This window comes from Cylas formicarius, unplaced genomic scaffold (genome assembly GCF_029955315.1).
Source record: "Cylas formicarius isolate icCylForm1 unplaced genomic scaffold, icCylForm1.1 PGA_scaffold_10__41_contigs__length_53128322, whole genome shotgun sequence".
Taxonomy (NCBI): Eukaryota; Metazoa; Arthropoda; class Insecta; order Coleoptera; family Brentidae; genus Cylas; species Cylas formicarius.
Genome location: NW_026844214.1, coordinates 9,710,034 through 9,734,085, shown reverse-complemented (window position 1 = coordinate 9,734,085; position 24,052 = coordinate 9,710,034). Strand labels below are relative to the sequence as shown.

Here is a 24,052-nt window from a genome sequence, read left to right as displayed (position 1 = left end):
TCTCCAAAATATATTTTTTTTATTGGTGATTTAGGGTGATTTCGGAAAAAGCATGACGAAATAATGCCGCTTTTTAGCCGATTGGTCTCTTTTAAAGGCAATAAAAAAGACTTCAAAAAACAGAGGAGATAATGAAATATTACTTTCTGTTTTTTACGGTTATTGATCACGATCATCATTATTACAAGCTGAAGCCCTGTCTGGCCTGTTTCTCCATTACGGGCATAATCAATCAGATTTCCTAGCGTTTGCGTCAAGCGTGAATGACATATTGCGCTACCATTCTTTTGAAAAAGTGTCTACTCAAATTCGCGTGGATCTTATAAAACTAAATTCCGTATTCCATTTTTTTTTCTATTCTATTAAAAGCATATTCGATTGTTTTTGTAGGTATGGAGTATATTCTAGTTAATTCCAGCATAATACAATCCCGCATAATAATAATAATATTTTTAATTTTTCTTAAAACTGCTCTGCAGCCAACTTTGCATTTAGATACTTTTTGTTTTGTTTTGCAACAAAATGCAATTATACACTTCAATAAATTCCAGAATTTCTTCACTCTACGCGATGTAGTATTGAACGATATTCCTCAATTTTGTATTAGACAGTTTACATTAGAAAAGAAAGATTCAAGTTTTGAGTAGATTCATTCAACATTTACCAAACTTTTATGGTCTTTCATTTTTAAAATTACTTTCTCTGGTGGATACGACTTTAAACAGTTTGTTTACTAAAATGTCGCATAATAGCAAAGCTACTTTTATTGCTTTTGTAAGGCAAAATAGTTTCTCATTTATTTATCGCAGAAATTCGAAATCGTAATATTTTCCGAGTTATATCTTGTCAAAATTCATTTTTTTAATTTTATTTTTAACGCAGTGGAACACGACGGGATAATCTGGTATGTTACACACAGCCTTGACTTAGTAAAAGTCATCGTTACAAAATAAATTTGTTTGAGAAATCTGTCACTAGAGGGCACTTTACCTACCTACCTGTTTTTATTTTCCCTGTATTTTATTTATTTAGACTGATAATGCAAAATCAAATCGACCTGCTTTAAGCAGAATCACAAATCCTTACTCTTGTTTTAAGTCGATAAGTGTTATCTTTTTGCCACAAACCGACTTTTTTATTCTCGGTTCTCATTTTACCTGTAAATGCGATTTTACCTAACAGGACTTAATGAAATTTGAAAAAGTCGTTGTCACAATTAAAATATTCAAATACTGAATATCGCGATATGCATTTTTCCTACGGAAGAGGAAATGGAAGTGCAGATCAAGCACGACGGCTTTATATATATATATATATATATATATATATATATATATATATATATATATATATATATATATATATATATATATATATATATATATATATATATATTCTCACGTATTGATTCACGGATGGAAAAATGTGATGACACTATATTCCGGGATATCATCCGTTCGCTCGTTGAACTCCGACTGGAATCCTGCATCCGACTGGAATTCTGCAAATCCTGCATCCGACTGGAATCCTGCAGACGTTTCGCCAAAATCTCACTTGGCATCTTCAATGCTCGCGCTCCGAAAACTCTTCGAACACTGGGAGGTTATCAGCGGTACGTGCGGTATTTATACTCTGCGCCGGAGATGGTAACGGTGCTGCTTGTGCGTGGGGGGAGGTGGCTCCGCCCCCTGAATTGTCGCGTTGTTAATTTCGCCCGATCGTAGTTGCGATGTCCCCGTTGGCTGCTGCGCATCGCTCTGCTGTTTGATTAACGTTCTCCACGTGTTGGATAAATGCAGAGCGTCGTCTCTCGTATTGAGGTGTCCGGACTTTTCTATTTCGATGGCCTCTCGTATAATCCTAGTCCTAAAATCAGGAATATTAGCTGTTTGTTTGTTTGTTTCTTATGGCTAAACGATGTTCCTCGAGCCTGGCTGAAATCCTTCTGTTGGTCTGTCCCACATACGTCAGGCTGCACGATCCGCATGCTACACTGTATACTTCTTGGTTTTCCAGAGTAATTTTTTGTTTTGGGTTTCTTAGTATTGCTCCGATGGTATGGTCAGGTTTGTATGCCGTTGATATGTCGTGTTTCCGTAATATTCGGCCGATTTTGTCAGTAACCCCCTTGATGTATGGCAGGACAGCGATCGATCTTCGTTGGGTCTCGTCCTGCACTCTCTGCTGCGGCTGTTGTTGTTTACTGATTGCCTTGCTGATGGTGCGCCTTTGGTATCCGTTTTGTCGAAGACAGGTACTAATTTTCTTCAGTTCTTTATCTCTGTTCCTCTCGTTTGTGAGCCTGAAGGACCGAGCAATTAATGTATTTGCCACTGCCTGTATCTGTGATGGGTGGTGATGAGATTTAGCGTTCAGATATCTATTAGTGTGTGTTGGTTTTCTATAGACAGTGTGTTCCAAGTGTCCATCTTCGGTCCTTGTGATGTGCATATCTAAAAAGGGCAGATTGTTATCCTCTTCAAGTTCTATTGTAAATTGAATCCTTGGGTGAATGGAATTCAGATGATCTAGGAATTTCAAAAGCTCCTCCTTGCCAAAAGGCCATACAACAAAAGACGTCATCAACGTATCTTGTCCATAGTTTTGGCTTCAGATTTGCCTTCTCTATTGCTTTCTTTTCGAAGTAAATCATGAAGAGGGTGGCAATCACAGGTGAGAGAGATGATCCCATTGCTGCTCCATCTATTTGTCGGTAAATTTTCCCGTTGTGCATAAAATAAGCGTTTTTCAGGCAATGTCTTGACAGATCCATTATGTATGGCGGAAGATCTTCGTTTTCTTCTATAAGCAAGAGTGCCTCTTCTACTGGAATACTCGGGTAGAGGGATTTGACATCGAAACTTGCCATAATGTCGTCCTTGTCCATCCTGAGAGAACCTAAAATCTGAGTGAAATGTTCTGAGTTTTTAACATAGGATCTGCCTTTTCCACTATAGGCTGAAGTGCACTGGCCAGATGTTTTTCCAGCTTGCATAATGGTGAGTTAACCCCGTCCTTATGGATCTTTGGGAGCCCGTAGAATTTTGGGCAACGACTCGATTTTTCCCTCGGAATAAGTTTCTTCTTTGTATCCTCGTTTATTGATGAATCGAGAATTTTAGACTTAGTTGTTTTTTCCAAATATGTCGTGGGATCTCTGGTGACTAGTTTGTATATTGGGTCGTTCAAAATATCCTCCAATTTTGCATTATAATCCGACGTATTCATGACGACAGTGGCATTTCCTTTGTCTGCTGGCATTATTAGAATGTTTTCGTTTTTGTTTAGATTCCTTAAGGCTTGCATTTCTTCTCTGCTTAAGTTTGGTTGCGGTGGTTTTGACTGTCTTAAGACTCTGGGGACATCTTGCCTAATTAACTCCGCATCTTGTTCGTCTATGGTGGAAAGACTTACTTCGACGTTGGAAACGATCTATTCGACGGGTACTCTTTTTGGAGCTATTGCGTAGTTAAATCCTTTATTCAGTACGCTGACTTCTGTATCGGAAAGATGGTATGCTGAAATATTATGAACTGTACTGCTTCGGTTTGTATTTGGCACTTGTCCTGATTTTTTGGAATTTGACTGAAGGATTTCTAATTTCTTCCACAGTTTTTTTGACGTGATGTCCTTGTCTTTCTCAGTGCGCCATGATGTTAATAATTCTATGCGGTCCCACAGCAACTGATGGATCTTGTTGCTCAGTTTCAGGTGGAGTCTGAAAAGTTGTAGCTCAGTCTCACTAATTTCGTACCGGGTCCGCCTGATCTGGTCTTGGAGTAGGGCCTTGCTAGCTTTGTCCAGGATAGCTTGTGTCTTTCTGGTGCGTGTATGATAAGACAACCTTGTAAATGTTGGCAGCAAGTTCTGGTTGCGGCAGTTTTTAAGAAAATTCAAGTTGTACAGCGAAATAACCCTCCTTTGTCTTAGTTTTTCATAACACTTGGTGGCTGTAAAGGTCTCCTTCCCGTAAAGGTGTATGATATTCTCACGTATTGATTCACGGATGTGCACATCACAAGAACCGAAGATGGACACTTGGAATACACTGTCTATAGAAAACCAACACACACTAATAGATATCTGAACGCTAAATCTCATCACCACCCATCACAGATACAGGCAGTGGCAAATACATTAATTGCTCGATCCTTCAGGCTCACAAACGAGAGGAACAGAGATAAAGAACTGAAGAAAATTAGTACCTGTCTTCGACAAAACGGATACCAAAAGCGCACCATCAGCAAGGCAATCAGTAAACAACAACAGCCGCAGCAGAGAGTGCAGGACGAGACCCAACGAAGATCGATCGCTGTCCTGCCATACATCAAGGGGGTTACTGACAAAATCGGCCGAATATTACGGAAACACGACATATCAACGGCATACAAACCTGACCATACCATCGGAGCAATACTAAGAAACCCAAAACAAAAAATTACTCTGGAAAACCAAGGAGTATACAGTGTAGCATGCGGATCGTGCAGCCTGACGTATGTGGGACAGACCAACAGAAGGATTTCAGCCAGGCTCGAGGAACATCGTTTAGCCATAAGAAACAAACAAACAACATCTGCTTTGTTTCAGCACCAACATCAGACAGGCCATAAAATTGATTTCGGCACTTGCAAACAAATAGCTAATATTCCTGATTTTAGGACTAGGATTATACGAGAGGCCATCGAAATAGAAAAGTCCGGACACCTCAATACGAGGGACGACGCTCTGCATTTATCCAACACGTGGAGAACGATAATCAAACAGCAGAGCGATGCGCAGCAGCCAACGGGGACATCGCAACTACGATCGGGCGAAATTAACAACGCGACAATTCAGGGGGCGGAGCCATCTCCCCCCACGCACAAGCAGTACCGTTACCATCTCCGGCGCAGAGTATAAATACCGCACGTACCGCCGATAACCTCCCAGTGTTCGAAGTGTTTTCGGAGCGCCAGCATTGAAGATGCCAAGTGAGATTTTGGCGAAACGTCTGCAGGATTCCAGTCGGATGCAGGATTCCAGTCGGAGTTCAACGAGCGAACGGATGATATCCCGGAATATAGTGTCATCATATATATATATATATATATATATATATATATATATATATATATATATATATATATATATATATATATATATATATATATATATATATATATATATATATATATATATATATATATATATATATATATATATATATATATATATATATATATATATATATATATATATATATATATATATATATATATATATATATATATATATATATATATATATATATATATATATATATATATATATATATATATATATATATATATATATATATATATATATATATATATATATATATATATATATATATATATATATATATATATATATATATATATATATATATATATATATATATATATATATATATATATATATATATATATATATATATATATATATATATATATATATCACAGAAGAAATTCATCAACATATACTGAAGATTTAGACATCGGCGAATACGAGAAAACTTGCTGCTCAGGATAGGTTTGCTTGCTCTGCAGTTTGGGAAGTTTTGCATGCAAATGATCTTCAGCTCTTTCATATTTAAACGGTTCAAGCACTGTATGAGTATGATGAGCAATTTTATGCAATCAAATTTTAGGAAAAGTTCAAAATTATCCGCAATTCTTTTGTTCACTGACGGGCGAGACTGCATTCAGTCGTGATGGCATCATACATTTTCGAAATATGCATCAGTGGAACATTGAAAACCTACATGCAAAAATTGAAGGAAAACATCAGCGTCGGTTTTCTTTAAATGTATGTATGTGTCGCTTAATGGGGACATGTATCTGCAATTTCTCCAAGAGGAACTACCGCCTTAGCTGGAAGAGGTACCCTTGCAGTGGAGACAAAACATGTGGTTAATGCAAGATAGGCGCTCCATCCAGTTTTACATTGGCTATACGAAGAGATTTAAATCAGCCATTTGAACATCGATGCATAGGTCGGGGCACACCTCTAGTTTGGCTGCCTGGTCGCATTCAGCGGACGTAGCAAAGCGCTCCCGATACGTACCTGTAGCGATTGCGATTGGGAGCTTGTTGGACATTTGAATTTACAAAGCCGTAGCGGAAACGTCTGGTGGCACATGCGCTGTTGTGGGGTGGACGCCATTTTTAGTAGCGAGTTTATTTTGTGCTCGGTAGCGGTAGCGAAGCGATCGGTATTGCCATAATTTGGTTTTGAAATAGGAATTTGGTTAGAGTTTATTCTGCAGTAATGATGCGTACGAAATTCCCGCATAATTTACACAAAAAATTTTTTTCAGGGTCCCAGCGGGAAAGTTTTCTCGAAAACCCCTCGAATTTTCGAAGATCGTATCAAGGTATATATTTTTTCAAACAAACGGTAATCTATTCTTATCAAAGACAATATAGGGAAAACTGGAAGGGGTAGAATTTACTAGGAATCTTATTACCAGGTTTATGGAATATATAAGGAGGACAAAACAGTTAACCTCCCTAACCTAATCGACAGCAGTTCCTGTTATAAGGAAAAAAGCTCCTTGCCGAAAATAAGAAAGACCCACCCGCTATCCCAGCGACTTCGCAGATTGAAACCACTCCAGAGCAACAGCTGTATCGCCCCCTTAGGTTAAGTTTCAACAATTTTTTTTATTGGTATAATTAAAAAAATTAAAGGCTAAGGAGTGGAATGTTTTATCTACAAAGAAGGCTGACAAATATCGAGGAAGCTCGAGCACAAGGAATTAACCTCTTACGAAACGCCATTGAAAGAAACAAGAAAATCCAGGAGGAAAAAAATGAAATTTTGCACTTATTATGTGAATTACAAAAAATAGAGCAATAATTCAAAAACATATTTTTATTTGTTATAAAAGCATATTCGCTATTTGGTTCTACCTCATTTCCACCCTCAACTGCATTATCTACTTCAAGGTGTGGTAGCTCCTCTTCTAGCACTTTTTCTAAACATATCAAATATCTCGCTGCTCCGAAACGTGCTTGATGTGGTAAATTCTAAAATAGACCTCTTTTAATAAGTTTACAAATGTAGGCCTCGAAAATATTCTAAGAATCAGTTCCCTTTATAACTTCCTACGATCTTCGTAATATTTCTGATTTTTTGGTATTGGACACCTATCACCTTCATTATCCTCAAATATTCCAATTGGTTTCGCTAATTCCAAAGGCATTCGACCAATTATCTTCCGTCATTTCGTTTTGATAAATTAATTAAAATGTCCATAACATCCGTTTCTACTAATTTCAGATGTAGTAGGTACTAGAGTACAAAGACATTTCTACTTTATTGACACATGTTAAATCAGCAGCACTACACACAAACACTGAATAACTTCGAAAAAATTTAAATCTCAAAATCAACAACACCCAAACAAAAATAAGACACCATAACCTCTACATACACGTTCCCAATCGCTACCAATCCGTCCTCGAAATCATTCGAAATAGGTTAGGTGTATTTTTCCGTGTTCCACAGCATTTTTTAAAATGTATAAGAAAATGCTTAATCTCCGATTATTATTAATATTTTTTTTATCTTCGAAAATGTTAAATGTATTTGTGTTATTTAAATTAAATATGTTTTCGCTTTTTTCATTTGTAGCATACTGTTTTGAAATATATAGTGCACTTCGTCTGCAGGTTAATAATGCCGGCCTGCATTTCCACTTGATTTTCCTTAACAGAAATTCATATCGCCATATCCAGTATCACCTTTCTGTAGATTAGAAGTGCGGGGTATTCGGGCCGAGAATAGAAAAGTCGATTTGTGGCTAAACGATAACACTCATCGACTCAAAACAAGAGTAACAATCTTTGAGGATTTGTGATTCTACTTAAAGCAATCTGTTCTATTTTGTAATGTCAGTCTAAATAAGTACAATACAGGAAAAATAAAAGAAATGTTCTGGGCAAAGTGCCCTCTAGTGGCAGATTTCTGAAACACTTTTATTTTGTAACGATGGTTTTTACTAAATCAGGGCTGTGTGTAAAATACGAGCTTATTCCGTTTACTTATTGCGTAAAAAATAAAATTAAAAAAAAATGAATTTTGACAAGCTATAACTCGGAAAATATTACGAATTGGAAATTGTGTTATATGACTTACTATCACTATTTTACCACGTTGAATCTTTCCTCCAACTTTCCGACCTCTATTTCCGAAAACCCTGTATATGTTTCTATAGTAACAAAATTTGGTCTGTTGTTAACATATATTGTCAGTTTTTGTCAATATTTACCAGTTTCATTCATTTCAAAATACGAATATGGCATCTTTGATGTTCTCATAATTATAAAACTTTTTTTAATGTTCCCGAGTTTCTAGAAATGTGTTTTATATATTTTCATATTGATTGGAATGGTCATGGAAACAAAAATGGAATGTTATATAGTGATATAATGTAGTAAAAGGGAAAAATAAAGGAAATAATAGTTTTGAGCTCGAGTTTACTGAACCAATTAAACTGATATCACTATTAAATAAATATTAATATCTTATTCAATCATAAATACCTGAAATAAATGGCGTTATGGGTTTCCCTGGTTTGCATTTCACATTTACAATTCAGGTGCGGAATAGGAATATATAACGGTGTTTATTTTTCATACGACGGGAACAAAATTCGATAAACACAGGCAGAAATGACCGCATACATAAATCTCGTGTTGGAATATAGAAGAGTCCTGCGTTGCAGCAAACTCGTGCAATGGCGCTGCGTCAAAAGATATATGACTATAGTGTCACGTCCTTATCAATAGAAAGCCTTTTATTGCCTTTTGTTATTCCGAGGTAAATGAAAAAGCCTTTACGAAGTTTATTGGGATTTTATTTGAAATGAGAAGCTGTTTTAAAATTGGACGTTTGTGGTAACATTTCTAGACGAAGAATTAAAGTCAGTACCACGGTCGTGATTTTTTTAAAGATTCAATGCGCAAATGCTTTTTCAGAACTCATTTTGCTAAATTCAACTTTTGTCCCTTCAGAGTTGTTGGCTAATAAAAAAAATGGATAAATTATTTGAGAGCTGAATGAATGCACAAAATTACTAGACCAAAAAAACTTCGATTACAAGCATATAAAGTGCTCGTCGAAGAACCAAGATGAAACCACGTTTGATCTTATTTACGAGACGGGGACGAAATATTTTCGTCAAATGAGAAACCAGAGATCTATAAAACTTTCTAGTAATTTGAAATATCGTTTGCATAGATTTTCTTCAGATTTTCACGAAATTATATATTTTTACAAGACAATTGTTTCGACAACCCCGTGTCTTTTTTTAGTTCTTATTTATTTCGATAAACGGATTTTCATCAAGTAAAAGCCACCTCAGTTCAATTATTCATAATATATATAATTATTCCATCCATTTTCCAGAAAACTAAAAACTCCCGCATTCTTTAATTTGCTGTACGGTGCTGAGAATTGGATTCTTCTTGCCCACAATCGACCAAAAATGTTTTTGAAATGTAGTGTTTTACGTAATGGACAGCTCATCACACAAACATTTTTAGTTGCAAAGTAGGCTATCATCAATATGTCATATTTCAAAGCTTTTTGAGTTTGAAAGGACAAAAGGAGGTGGAGATAGCTGGTTAACACTTTAGAGAAAATCACCTCAGTAATGAACGACCGACTAGAGAGAGATCTGTAGAATACTGTAGTATTTTTAATTGTTATCCAAATTCAAAATTTCTGAACCAATTCCAAAACAATTATATGAAAAACCTCTAAATCTTCTTCTTCTTCTTGAATATAGTTAAGTTACGCTTTCACAAAATGTGGTTCTCCATATTAGCAATTTTGGACATAGAACTCAAATTTTCTTCGAACCCTCTACCTATTTTTATTTATTTAGAATCTCCGGAATTCAAAAACTAATAATGCTAACAACTATAAAAGTGTCTTATCGAAGCCTTGTACAAGGAATTAAAAAAAAACTACTTGCTTCGAGGATATTATTTATATATAATAAAATATGTTTTATACTGGGCCACCTTTGCCAGCAGGATATCCGACCTTTTAAACCTTAAAAGTAATTTTTACTATGTGAAAACAACACTTTTCATATGTTCTATTATAAATAAAAATCGTGAGCTGAACCAATTCTTAATATGTTGAGATTTATTACCGCCTATATAAAAGCAGCTCAGGCGATATACCGAAAACATGACACCATTTTTTAGCTAATAAATTTAAAATGCTACAATAACCATATATCGTTGGGGCGTTTTTATAACCCTACGAAGATTCTTTGCCTAAAAGAAACATATTTTTCTTAAGTGGTCTACTATTATATTTAGTAAAAAAGATTTTATGGATTATGCAGATTTTATGGGAAATTTTATTTGCATTTTTTTTTCTAAATCCATCCGGAAAACAAAAGTTTATAATATACAAATATATTCCAAAAATACTAATCTTGCAGAGTGGATAGATGTAGATTTCAATAATATAAAACGATCTTAGACTATGTCGTATTAATGCAAACTGCGCCAAACTGTGAAATAAAGACAAACCATAACGATTTAAAATGCATTTTTACATATTTTTGGACTCCGTTTTTAACATCATTCATGCTCGCTAGCACCAACCATGGTGGAATGAATTTAAGCTTTAGAATTAAACAAGAACATTCATTCACCTTCACAAGATTTTAAGAACTTAATTGCAAATTTTTACAATCTTGCAATCTCGGCGATTTTTAAAAAAGGAAGCAGACAAAATTACAAGAATTGAGGGAGTAATTGTCGAATTTTAATATGCCACATGTTCAGAATAGCAAGTTTTGGTTCTTTATTTGTTTATTTGATATAACTACAGTATAAAATAAGACGATAGTGGCTTACAACTAAGACGGAACACATATATTGGATGAGTCAAACCATATAGGTACCAGAGCCACTATGAAAACAACAATTTCCTTGCGGAATTCAACAACAAACATCACCGTCAATTAGTTGGGGTGCGACATTTTTACGGCAGTATTTTTTCGTTTCATTTTCGTTAAACGTTCTTGAAAAAAAAAGTTAAGTATGTGGAAATCGAAAAGTGCTGCAAGTGGCTGAAATGTAGACGCATGCGCGGAAAATCATTACCTTCTCTACGAAAATATCAGTGCCGCCTGCGGCCATCAATTTTTGCTGTAAAAGGACCATATGAGTCAAACAGATGGGTAAACCCGTTAACAACAGATTCTTTCTGTGAAAATTATTATGACTTTCGCAATAGCATTTTTTATTTTCGCGGTATGTTTCTATACTACGGCACGTAAAATTTGATTTAAAAACAGTTACTATTATTATTGATAATAATATTTCGTTAAAACGTGATAGATATAATTGTCCTGTTAGGTTATACTTTTCAAGTAAATTTTGTGACTAAATATGGCATACTACCCCTCCCTTTGTTGCCTAAATTATTAAAATTAAAGTATTAGTAATTAAATTAAATTAATTAATTGCAATTTATCAATTTAACTAACCCAAGACGTCGTTAATCTTTTTTAACTCGGAGACATTTTTATTGGTAAAATTTACATTAAACTGCAACATTAGTGCTTCGTATTATGCTACGAATTTTGACTAAAATAGAAAAAGAACGACACAAGTTTTTTTTTTTTTCGGATATTTTAAATTGTATTTGTTCTGGGTTTAGAATTTAAAAATAGAATAGAAATGAAAATGAAAAAAATTTGATGCCATAAACGTACATCGAGAACATTTTGGAGGTAATACTATATATTTACAAAGAGTGTAATCTGACAGAACAATCATGCATATCAAGTTTCAACGAAATATCTGGAAAACCGCGAGATATATATCCAAAAATTTGTTTTTTGAAAAAAGTTTAACGCCGCCTATTAGAGAAACTGGATTTGAAAGAAATAGCATAATAAAAGTCTCAATATTCTCACGCAAAGAATCTGTCATTAGCAGTTTGACAAATTTTGTTAACGAGTGTAATATCACACACATCAAAATACATTTTATGAACTTTTTAAAGCTTGCGAGGGAGGGTATACATTTTCCCTAAATAAAGCCACGAATTCCAAGATTATGAAAAATAACAAGCAAAAATAATTGGTATATATTATTATCATTATTATTTGGAATTGTGGACAAAGCGAGATTTGGCCTAGGTCATTACAACAATTCAAAATGGCAATGACCAAAAATCAAGGGAATTTTTGAGTAAAATTTGATTTTCTTATAAAACTCTTTAATTATATTTATCGCTTTTTATACTTCTAAACTTTCAATCAAATTTACTGTATATAATCCAAAGTTTAATTTGATAATCCAAAACGATTTATTTTCGAAAACAAAACAAATAGAACAGACCCCAAAGTTTAACCAAAGTTTAAATATTTAATACATCTGTCAATGCGCCTAAATCTATATTGACGTAGACCTCGTTTATCTGACCAGTTTTCGATTTGAAATTCGTACCATTTTACTCGTTCGTTACCGGTTCGAAGTATATTCGGCAAATCAAATTCCCAAAGTTAGGTAATAAAAATTACTGATATTCTTTTATTTAACTTCGTTTTTCTTTTCCCCGACGGAGAAACTTGCGCTACTCACCAAATTTTATTTGTGTCAAAATTGATTCACTCGCTTCGAAACTGCGGACAAGATCTGCTCAATGCTATGTTCGTTTATATCGGGACGCGATTGGATAACGAAAACTGGTTTTGGTGGGGGTGATTACTCGGACATTGAAAGCTACTACTTTGTAACAACCAAAATATCCATCGCAGTAAAATATGAAGAATTATAGCCTACGCACTATATACGGTTAAATATATATATATATATATATATATATATATATATATATATATATATATATATATATATATATATATATATATATATATAGTGTTCGAAGTGTTTTCGGAGCGCGAGCATTGAAGACGCCAAGTGAGATTTTGGCGAAACGTCTGCAGGATTCCAGTCGGATGCAGGATTCCAGTCGGAGTTCAACGAGCGAACGGATGATATCCCGGAATATAGTGTCATCATATATATATATATATATATATATATATATATATATATATATATATATATATATATATATATATATATATATATATATATATATATATATATATATATATATATATATATATATATATATATATATATATATATATATATATATATGATGACACTATATTCCGGGATATCATCCGTTCGCTCGTTGAACTCCGACTGGAATCCTGCATCCGACTGGAATCCTGCAAATCTTGCATCGGACTGGAATCCTGCAGACGTTTCGCCAAAATCTCACTTGGCATCTTCAATGCTCGCGCTCCGAAAACACTTCGATATATATATATATATATATATATATATATATATATATATATATATATATATATATATATATATATATATATATATATATATATATATATATATATTGAAAAATAATTTCTTTAAATGAAATTTTACTGTTTATTTATTTTATCTTTCCATAAGATAAGTGAAGTCAAAATGCGAAAACTCTCATGTGACAAATAGTTACTACGGTCACGGCTTACTAAAGAATCAGCGATCTAACTCTCTGTTGACCCCTTTGTTCTGGCGATGGCGTGATGACTTAACTTTGGTGACCTTCATCTTAGAATTCGTTTCCCAAAACGGCACAAAAATACAGGTCAGGCTTAGAAAAAGTTGTTAGCAGACAAGGGCAAACCTAAGAATAATAAGAATTATTTAGAAAATTTCTTTTAACATATTTTAACTAACCCTTATACATAATTTGCTGGTAAAGTAAAATCCCCACACGGATGTTGGTAAATTAGCTAGAGGTCAATAAATAGTTCTTTGTTTTTGAAATCCTTGGAGCCTCTTTGCTTTGATGGCTAATATAATATGAACACATAATAATCGAGACTTAGGATCGGGTTATTTTTTAAATCCACTTTGCTTTTTGGACGTTTTCTTTTCAAGTTATTTGTTGATGCAGTGTGATGCTGATGTTCTAATTTTAAAATAAAAATGAATACGCAATGAATCGAAACCATAACACAAACGTCGCCATCATTTCCATGCCTTACAATCACACCCTGGGTTTGTTGAAAAAAAATTCGACACCATTGAGGTATAAACCTAAAGCCACCTGAAAATTCAGTATTTACAAAGAAATGTGGAATTGTTAAAAAGTATCCCAATTATCCCAATAGAGTCTGCCGCTGATTAAAATTGGCATTTCAGATTCCATTCACCTGCGATACATATTTTTGGTATAAAAATTCGCATTTTCACCATCGAATTATGTTTTCCATTTTCTTTTTTTTATATATTTAAGTACACGGGGGGAGCTATTTTAAACTAAAAGAGCAAAAAATTGATCGTTTACGGTGAAATTCACATTAAATGGAAAACTAAAAATATATTTTATCCAAATAACAGTCGCAGATAGTCTATTTATGGATATAAATCACCTCTTGCACATTTTGCCACATACAGTGTTATTGACTAAAATAACTGAATTAAAAGTTCTAATTAACATTACTTATGTCATTACGTTTGCCTTCCTAATACGCTAAATCCGTGGTTTAAGACGCAAATTATATTAACGAAGCAAATTTTTCTAGGAATGCTATTCAAAATTTCCATAATGATGTGGGGGTGAATGAAAATCCCCGTAGTATAATCCAATTTTCAAGAACAGTTTTCGGTTTATATAGGGGCAGGAATTATTAGCAATCACTGAATAGACCCATTTTTTCTAGCGGAACGCCTTTAATTTTTCTCGCCTGAATCGCTTGTCACAATTGCATTGAGCAACGAAATTTGGTACATGCTCGATGAAACCGCTACTTTTCTCCATTGTATTTATCCGAAATCAATTATATACCATATATATCCGAAATGATAGAAAGGTCGCGGAGGCGCTTAGCAATGGCCGATCCTGGTTTAGATTTATTTTTATGATATCACCTATAGACCTTGGATTGGTGGTGGAATCTTTATTACTAGAGAATAATCGTTGATATTTATTTTTTGAAAATAATTTCATTTAAATGCTGACCGCGACTACGCTCTACGTGGTTCATTCGGAAGTTCCAATTTTCGATCATTCTTTCTAGCATTGCGACCAGTACCTGCGACGCGAGTCCTTAATCCTAGCTGCTATAGCGACGAAGACTTTTGGGTTAGCATAACCCCAAAGGAAAAAATCCAATGGTGTGATATCACACGATCTAGGCGTCCAGTTAATAGGTCCAATACGCGAAATTTGCTCACCAAAATGATTTCTCAATAAAACTATTGTCTTGCTGGAAGCAAATGTCGCCTACATCCCGGGCTAGAACTCCAGCTAAGAAAAAATTTGTGCCCTATCGCTCGCCATTGGCAGTTATGTGGGGATCGACGAGCAAACTATATCAAACAGTGCATTTCTGTGGTTACAGCGGTAGTTCGAGAGCCTCATCGGGTCGTTCACCGGCCAAAATACGGTAATTTTGTTTACTGACATATACGTTCAGCCAAAGAGTGCATCGTCACTACACAAAATTCAACTACAAAACAGTGGATCTTCATTAATCTGTTGCACAGCCCATTGACTGGCATTGAAGCCTAAATACAGTCTTGTGGCTTCAATTCTTGAACGAGTTGGATGTTGTAAGGCCACAGTTTTTTCGTAAAATTCGCCAAGTTGTCCAATACGATAGCTGTTCAGATCGAGGTCAAATTGATTGCTGACAGTTTTCAGTCACACTCTCCGCTACAACCGCAATAATCTGCTCATTACGGATATGGTATATTTGGTAGCGTATGATCAAGCAACGTACACTTAGTCTCAAATTTGCGGTATTGCCAATAGTGGTTTCGGAACGTCAATGATGCTCAAAGTGCTCGAAAAACATTTCTCACAGAACGCTGGTTTTTGTAACACTGCTGAACAAATTGGAGATGCTGTTGCAGTGCAATTGAAAATTTTCAAGCAGTACTGAATAAATCTACGATTTCAGTATAAAACCGTTCACTAAAAACTCGAAAGAAAAGGTGTAAATGAATACAATATGATACCACAGACACGAATTATCATCAAACGAAGCAGGGGAAGTCTAAAACATTTGTAAATAGTTGGAAATTATCATCTTCAGTTAATCTTCTGACCACCTTCACATTGAACTGCACATACAGTTTCACTATAATTATCACTACCATTCGGTTAGGCTCTCAAGAAGCCACCAGGATAATTCGCGAAATATCAGCAAGTTTGATTTATCAACAACCGACGTAGGGGATGGTAAATAGTATTACAGTGCCTGTGCAAGTTTCTAGAAAAAATTGTATAAAAATTAAGTTAATGTTGGTCGTAAATAGTTAATCATTTCAAGTCATTTATCTGAAGTTTCTTAAGGTAGTGTTGTATATTAGTAAGTGCTGCTAAATGAATGGTACATCTGACAAGAAAACCCAAACAGACTTTTATACAGAAATGAATATCCGCCATTCTTAGATAATATAAAGAAAGCTTTTTACTGATAATTTTGTATCTCGCCACTAAATTCAATCGCAGTATTGACCCACCATTAAGGAATGCCCCGTATACGTAATAATTTTTGTTATTATAAATTACCTTCGACATATTGGCAAAAATGTCCTAGTTTACGAACTGAAGCGATAATGTTCTGTCTGTTGTTTCATTTCACACATTGTTAGCTTTTACGAGTTCCCCGTGTTTTGAATTTTTCCCGTAGATAATTATTAAGCGGAAATAACAAACACAGTTTATACGCGGGCCTTCATAATCGCCGGCACGGGTTGTAGTTATTTTTGCGTGCACCAATGATTTTTTTGCACCACATATATCCATACCGCTCGCTTGCAGGCACAATATTTTTTGCAAGCAGAAACGGTGTGTAGTTAATGACAAATTTGTTTTCAATTATGTGGGCTTTTCAGTAAACGAGTATTTAAAATTAAAATCAAGCCCTTCGTTCATTTTGCATACTTGATGAATAATTTGTTTTATTTTTCTCCAAACGAACTAAAAATTCGTTGTTTGGATGGACACGTCCATTAATAGATGAATAGCTGTTACATTTTAGCAACGATCGACGGTACGCCACTGTCTCCTTCTCCGCTTTCTTTTTTTCCTAATAATTTTCCGCCAATTACAAAATATATTTTTCGTTTAATAATTTTGGAGGTCAAATATAAATGGATGTTTTCCTGATATATAGTTACTCTATTTTCCTCGGTTAATATGTAACATTGATTACAGCTTTTTGTTATTTGTTTGAGGATATTATAGAAATCCACCTATAAATCAACGAAAAAAATTAATGAAATATTTACTTAATTAGTGGTATAAATGCAAACAAATTCTTTTTGGATAGTTCATAATCCGTCCACTTTTTTATCCGTTATGCCCGGTACTGTATAGCGGGTCAAGTCATAAGGAAACTCAATGTATTAAAGTGCTATTTTCAAACACCATACATTACAACTAGACCCTTTGGGTCGGCTCCTAATTACTCTCTAATATGTTGCACGGTTTGCGTCTCGGGTAGTTGTTCAATATTAGGCACAAATAATTCGATATTCATCAATTATGAATTGAATGATTTCTTTTATGGGGAGTTGGGATAGTTCCTTGAGCTCCTAGTACTCTTGATGGGCTGCTTCCTAATAGTACTCAATTGTCATCGCCCACCCTCTTGATACAGAGCGTCTACTTAGATGACAGACTCCTGTTAGAACTCTATTTAACTCACAGGACGTAGACGGTCTGGCTATTAGAACCCCCGATTACCTCGATCCCTGTTAACTCTCCGAACGCAGACAGAACTGTCTCCCGAGCCATTTTTGGATAGTCGATGATTTTATAAAAGCAACTTATTCTTTTACGTACTACAAGTTTACTCGAACATTTTATTTTAAGTATTTCACACGGGGTCTACATACATTTCCCACACGCAGTGCACAAATTACTTAGGCACATTAAGTCAAATCATCGAGTCACTAAATGTTCTTCAATAACGGCCACTCTATCGGGGAGTCTTGCGAAAAATATCCCTTTTAGGTCAGGATTACTATTACCATTACTTTACTTTTAATTATTATTAGGGGGTTATCATATCCTTTAATACACTAAAATTTAATTTTTACTGTGTAATAAATATAATTTCAAACTATCCACATTACCTTTCTATACTCAAATATAAGATTCTTGACATTTGACATTGTTAAGTCCAAGCCAGTTTTGTTTGTAGTACTTTAGCTATTTAATAATATAGTTCCCCTACTACAATAAAAATTGATGCGCCGTAGGCGGCATTTAATATTTTCATGAAGAAGGTAATGATTTTCGGAGATTTCACCCACTAACCTGCACTTTGCGCGATTTTCTTTCTAAACAGCGATTTCCACACACTTAACTGGTTTTCCCAAAATATTTAACGAGATCTAGGCTTATCTTGACAGAATACTGAATACAGAATACATCCAAACCTATTAACTATCTGTCAGTAGCCATGTCGGTTGTCGAACCAATGTTAAACCCCAGATTTTAAATCTTGCGCATGCGTATATTGAATGGACCATCTAAAAGTATTTTTGCATATTTGCTTCATGAGTTCCTGTACTATCAGCATAGGCCGGCTCTCTATATGTCTAGTAGCTATATGCCTTCATCTTAGCTTTATTTGTTTAGTCCTTTTGAAGTATAGGAGATTAGGTGCTTATTCAAAAGAGTGTATAATCAGCGTCCACCACTTTATCTTAATAGACAAGTAAAAATGAGCTTAATAAAAAAAATTTATTCAAAAACAATATATTTTCAATATTACGTTAAAAGTTTGCGCGCTAGCGACCATCATGAAAATTTGAAAATATTTTCCGCGCGCTTTTTTTGATTGCTTTGGTAATAAAATTTTTACCGCACGCTCATCGAAGCATAGTTTTCGAGATATAGTACTCTGCACGTTTTAAAAAAAGGCTATGAATTTGTAATTACACTTTTTCTCCTGAAATTTCGCCAAACATGTTACTTCTACTGCTCTACTATGCGTTTTTACCACACTGTACGTAATTTACTTTACTACATTTACTAAAGATAATTACTTCTGGTGCCATAAAAGCCGTAAGTATTCGCTACAACTTAATCAGTTTCTTAACAAAATTTTATCAAACCCATCAAATTTTCGAATTAAATTAAAAACCGAAAGAAAATGTAGAAGGATGCGCGCGGAAACGAAAACATAATGTTGGAATATCCTTTACACTACATTTTACTATCAGCTTATCGCCGCCGCCTGGAGCACTTAAACAAAACAAAGAGAGACTTTGAACGTGGTTAGCGTTTTGTTTCCTTTGTATTCGTTTCGTTCCCATTCGACGTAGACAATATCAAAGCTTTTCTTATTTGTATACTAGACAACTCAATGTGATATGCAGAATGAATGTTGAGGAAATGAAAATCTTAAGTAATTGATTGGTTCACTAAATTGTTTAACTGTTTGACCAACGGTCCCAATGCGTAAGAAAATTTGTCTACGTCGTTCTTGGTATTTAATTATTTGGGGACTAGGAACTTTTTTCGCAAACCGAATAACCATTCAAAATGTTTTCTTTGTGTGTCACAATGTTTGAGTGTCGAAACTAAAAGAACTTGGAATTTTCATTGTCTTTATTTGACTGAATTACACGTTTCAACGACTATTACGCTTATATACTAGTTGAACTAGTACAAATGCAGCATAACTTCTTTTAGATTCAACCATCCAATTTTTTTTCTCTCCTAAAAACTAATTAGTTGAACTCGGAAATGTATTTGTAAAAAAAAAACATGACGATAAACCAGATTAAATTAAATATCCTGCAATTTGCGGATCATTTCAGAACATCGTGTTGTTTCGTAGCTATGGGAATCAATTTGATGTTTTCCTGGGTCAGCTAAAATTATAAAAAAGATAAACCCGAATTGAAATAAATTTCAGATTCGCGGATTTATTTACCTTTTCTGTAACTGTCTCCAATTCTGACTGATTAAACTCCTGCATCAGCTCGATAATTTTGTATCTCCAAATTGCGTATCTGCCCTCCTCCATGCAATGGACCACGATATAACACGAATAATGTTAATTTTACATAATGCAACTAGATCTCCAGTTCGCAGTAAGATGGGATACTGATTGCGGAGACAGATTGCATTCAATGTGCAAGTTTGTCAAGGCTTTGATATTCTCGATGATTTTGGAAATAACGTTTACGTTAAGGAACGAAACGAAGACGATTTTTATAACACATAAAACAAAATTTTTTTAAATTATATACATAATTGTAGTTGCAAAAATAGTCTTGGCATTTGCTATTTTGATGAATATATATTAGTTTAGTTGATTATTAATGAACAATCAAACGAAATAATAGCAATAATCATCACAAGAAATACTTGTCCCTGGAATGCCATGAAAATCCGGTTAATGCCTTTGATTATAGGGGTAACACAAAAAACACTTGATGGACTAACAGGGTGTTTAATATACAGGAAGAGAAAAATATACTGCTTTTCCCGATCAGGCCGGCAGCTACCCTAACTTACCGTATCGAATGTGACCTACAAAAAATCAACATAATAATATTTATTTATACAAAGTTTACAATTTGCCAACAACATACATAATTTATAAAAAAATAAAACTGAATATAGCGATTTAAACAATAAACTTTCCTATTATATTTGGAGTCGGGGGCCCATCTTCACTTCTTGTCCCAGAAGGAAAGACTATACCTCTTTAATGTGGAGTTTGGGTAGTTCCTCGAGCTCAATGATTTAATCTCCTAGTACTCTTAATCGGCTGCCCCCTAGGAGTGCGCAGCTGATCGGGAGATGAATTGGAGCTGCCTTCCCTTTCGAAGGTGCCTTTTTAGATAGCAGTCCTGTGTTCCTACCAGCATTCGTAGTCGCGCGATAGAGAATATGGAAGACTTTTGGTCCGGAGGCGTACCCGCCATTAGAAACCTTGACTGTCTCAGTCCCTGTAAACTCTCCCAAAGCAGAGAAGATTGCCCCCCTAGTCATTTATTCAGGTCGCTCTTAACCACACTGTCTGCTATTCCCACGGATACGACCTAACTATCCGCCATGTCGTTGCCATCAATACCCATATGAGCGGGTAACTAAACAAGATTGGCCGACGTATATTTCGCCAGTCTTATCGATGTTTCTCGGCAACCGGACTCACCCTCACAGATGTAAGAGCAGCCACTCCACAGTCACTGCGAATATAAATTTTGTGAGGTCTTTTGGTGGTCGTATGAATTTAACTGGTTGTCATTGACCTATTGAACTGACATTGAACAAACATAGATTGTTTACTTACAAAAGGGACTAAACTTTATTACTTAAGAAAATGCTTGTTTACTATTGCGACTCGCCACTTGTATGGTCCCACAGGTGCTGCCAATTTGAAGTTCGTCTTTTTGACGAAAGTTAATTCACTGAATCGCATGGTCAGTTTCGTTAGGAAAAATACAAACTTTCGTCATGGCTCGTTTGTAAGTTCCATTACTGGTCTTGGCAACCACTACGCGCGTTTGTCCGTCGTTACCGGATTTATCTGGATTATTCTTGCTAAATTCAAACATACAGTGGAATATTATCCTTTATAAGGACGAGTTCGCCAACGACGAGAGTGACGTCACCTTCGAATCTCCATTTGGACCTGGAAGTTGGAAGTGTAAAGATAATCCTTTTTTTATGAAATTAAAGAACTTCGGATAAGAAAATGGCCTCGTGTTAAGACGTCGAGACGTTCTGAATTCTCGGCGAGGGGATTTAAAGAATGGGAATTGAAAATATTTGAACTGTCACAGTATAAAAATGTGTGGCGAACGCTGTGGTATAAAATTCCAAGTAACTTTGTTGTCTAATAAATACCGTTTAAAAACTGATTCTTTAGTTTGAAATGTTCTTTTAAATATTGTCAAGAAAACTTAGTAGTATTGTTCCATCCCATCTGCACAAGTCACGCACTGTTCAGACTACTTAAATTGGTCAAAGCATGATCAGCTCGTGCCCTCATGGACGTAGTCGATTACCCGCTCCAACGAGTTGTCGATTACGTTCGAATTCTCCTCAAAAACCGCCGGGAACTACGATACGGAATACCCCTTCTCAGCTCAGCCTCACCCTGATCTTTTTTGCCCTTTTGCCTGGCAAGTGCCGCTCCGGGGTAGCCAGTTTAGCATTTCTTACGTGTTCGCTGGCCCAGAGTGGTTGCTCAGTATTCCCAGTTTCCAGGCTGAAGGGTCCGCTCATATCTCAAAAGCTTCGTTGTCTACATCCCTAATGCCTTGTAACTTTCGGTACGGATCGCATAACACTATGAAAGGTTGACTAGCGGGGGTGGCTTTAAGGCATTCCTAGAGGCCCTCACTCTAATATTATATTCAGCCTCATCTCGTAAATAAGGATGTTATGTAGTTTGGTGCGTAATCGATCACTAGATTTAAAGTTCAACACCCAAATTTTTTCTACTGTTCCCGACCAGCACTAATTTGGCTATCATCACCTGCTTCAGTCTTTGTTTTAATGCGATGTTGCAACGCATTTTTTTTTGTAATATGTTGTCGCAACACTCACGTAAACGACAGTGTAGTTTGTCGGCTTCACCGTCAGTATCGACGTCATGGAAAGACAAAGCTCTACTTTAACAATTCTTCGAAGACTGGAACGCCGAATGGACATTTTGGAATGCCAGATTTCCGATTAATGATATTTGTTGGTGGTTGAGAAAACTACCAAATGCTACAAACTTATTAAGGTAAAACGAAAATGCCATGGAAATATTCTCGGCTGCATCATATAAGGGATGGAGCATTTACTGTATCAATATCAGGACAAGTTGGCCCAAGGAGGCTAAAAGTCACCACATTAACTATTTGGAGCTGCTTGCTGTGAAGTGCAAGTGCTTTATCTTATGTGGAATTGACAAAACCACCATTGCTTTTATAAACCGCATGGGGAGTGTTAAATTGCCAAAGTTAAATAATCTCGCTCATACAATTTGGCAGTGGTGTGAAAACAGAAACATACATATATTTGCGTCATATATCAAATCTGAAAACAACGTGCATGGGAATAAAGCATCACGAATTAATTATCATCATTATTAAGAAAAAATACTCAAAGTACGTTTCATGGTTGGTAGACACTTTCATGCAGAGTTGGAATAGACATTACTTTTATGCTTTTCCTCCATTCTCTGTTATATTAACAACACTCAGAAAATAATTTTCGACAAGGCAGAAGGTAAAGTGTGTTCATAGATATAAGAAAGTGACTAAGTGATACGAATTAATGAAAGACCCGGGCAAGCTGTAAGAATGAAATATGGCCGAATAAGTCCGTACTTTGCTTAGCATTTAATTATTTGGGGTTTTGTTAGGAAAGATACTAAACAATATTTATTTATTTATATATGTATTTATGTTTAAATTTAAAATAAAGTTACAGACAAAGGCAACGCAACAGTAGTCATGGATATAGAAGAATATGACCAATAAATCCGTACACTATTAGACGATCCAGCTTACGAACAAATATCCACCGATCCAACTACATATTTGGAAAAAACAACGAAGGCCAAAATCAATTCTTCAAAAATCAGCAAGGACCAACAGATACATCTCATCCCAAAAGAAAAATCATCACGATGTCCAAAACTTTATGGTTTGCCAAAAGTCCATAAGCCAGGAGCACCACTAAGACCAATAGTCAGCTCAATAGAGTCACAGTTACAGCAATTAGCGAGGTTTTTAGCGAAGCAACTACAACCATACGCAGAGGAAGCGGAATCTTATGTCAAGAACTCGAGCCACTTCATCGAACGTATACAAAACGTAGATGTTAGACCCGGAGACCTTCTAGTTAGTTTCGACGTCGTTTCCTCATTTACCAACATACCAGTGGACGAAGCATTGGACATTATCCAAAGGAAATACAGTGTACCAATAGATAT

General features: G+C 35.3%; 1 protein-coding gene across 1 annotated transcript in view; it reads left to right on the top strand.

Annotated features, from left to right (window-relative positions):
• LOC132708254 (synaptogenesis protein syg-2-like) overlaps window positions 1–24,052 on the top strand; it is a 284,014-nt gene that overhangs the window by 169,970 nt on the left and 89,992 nt on the right. The gene's annotated exons all lie outside the window — the stretch shown is intronic.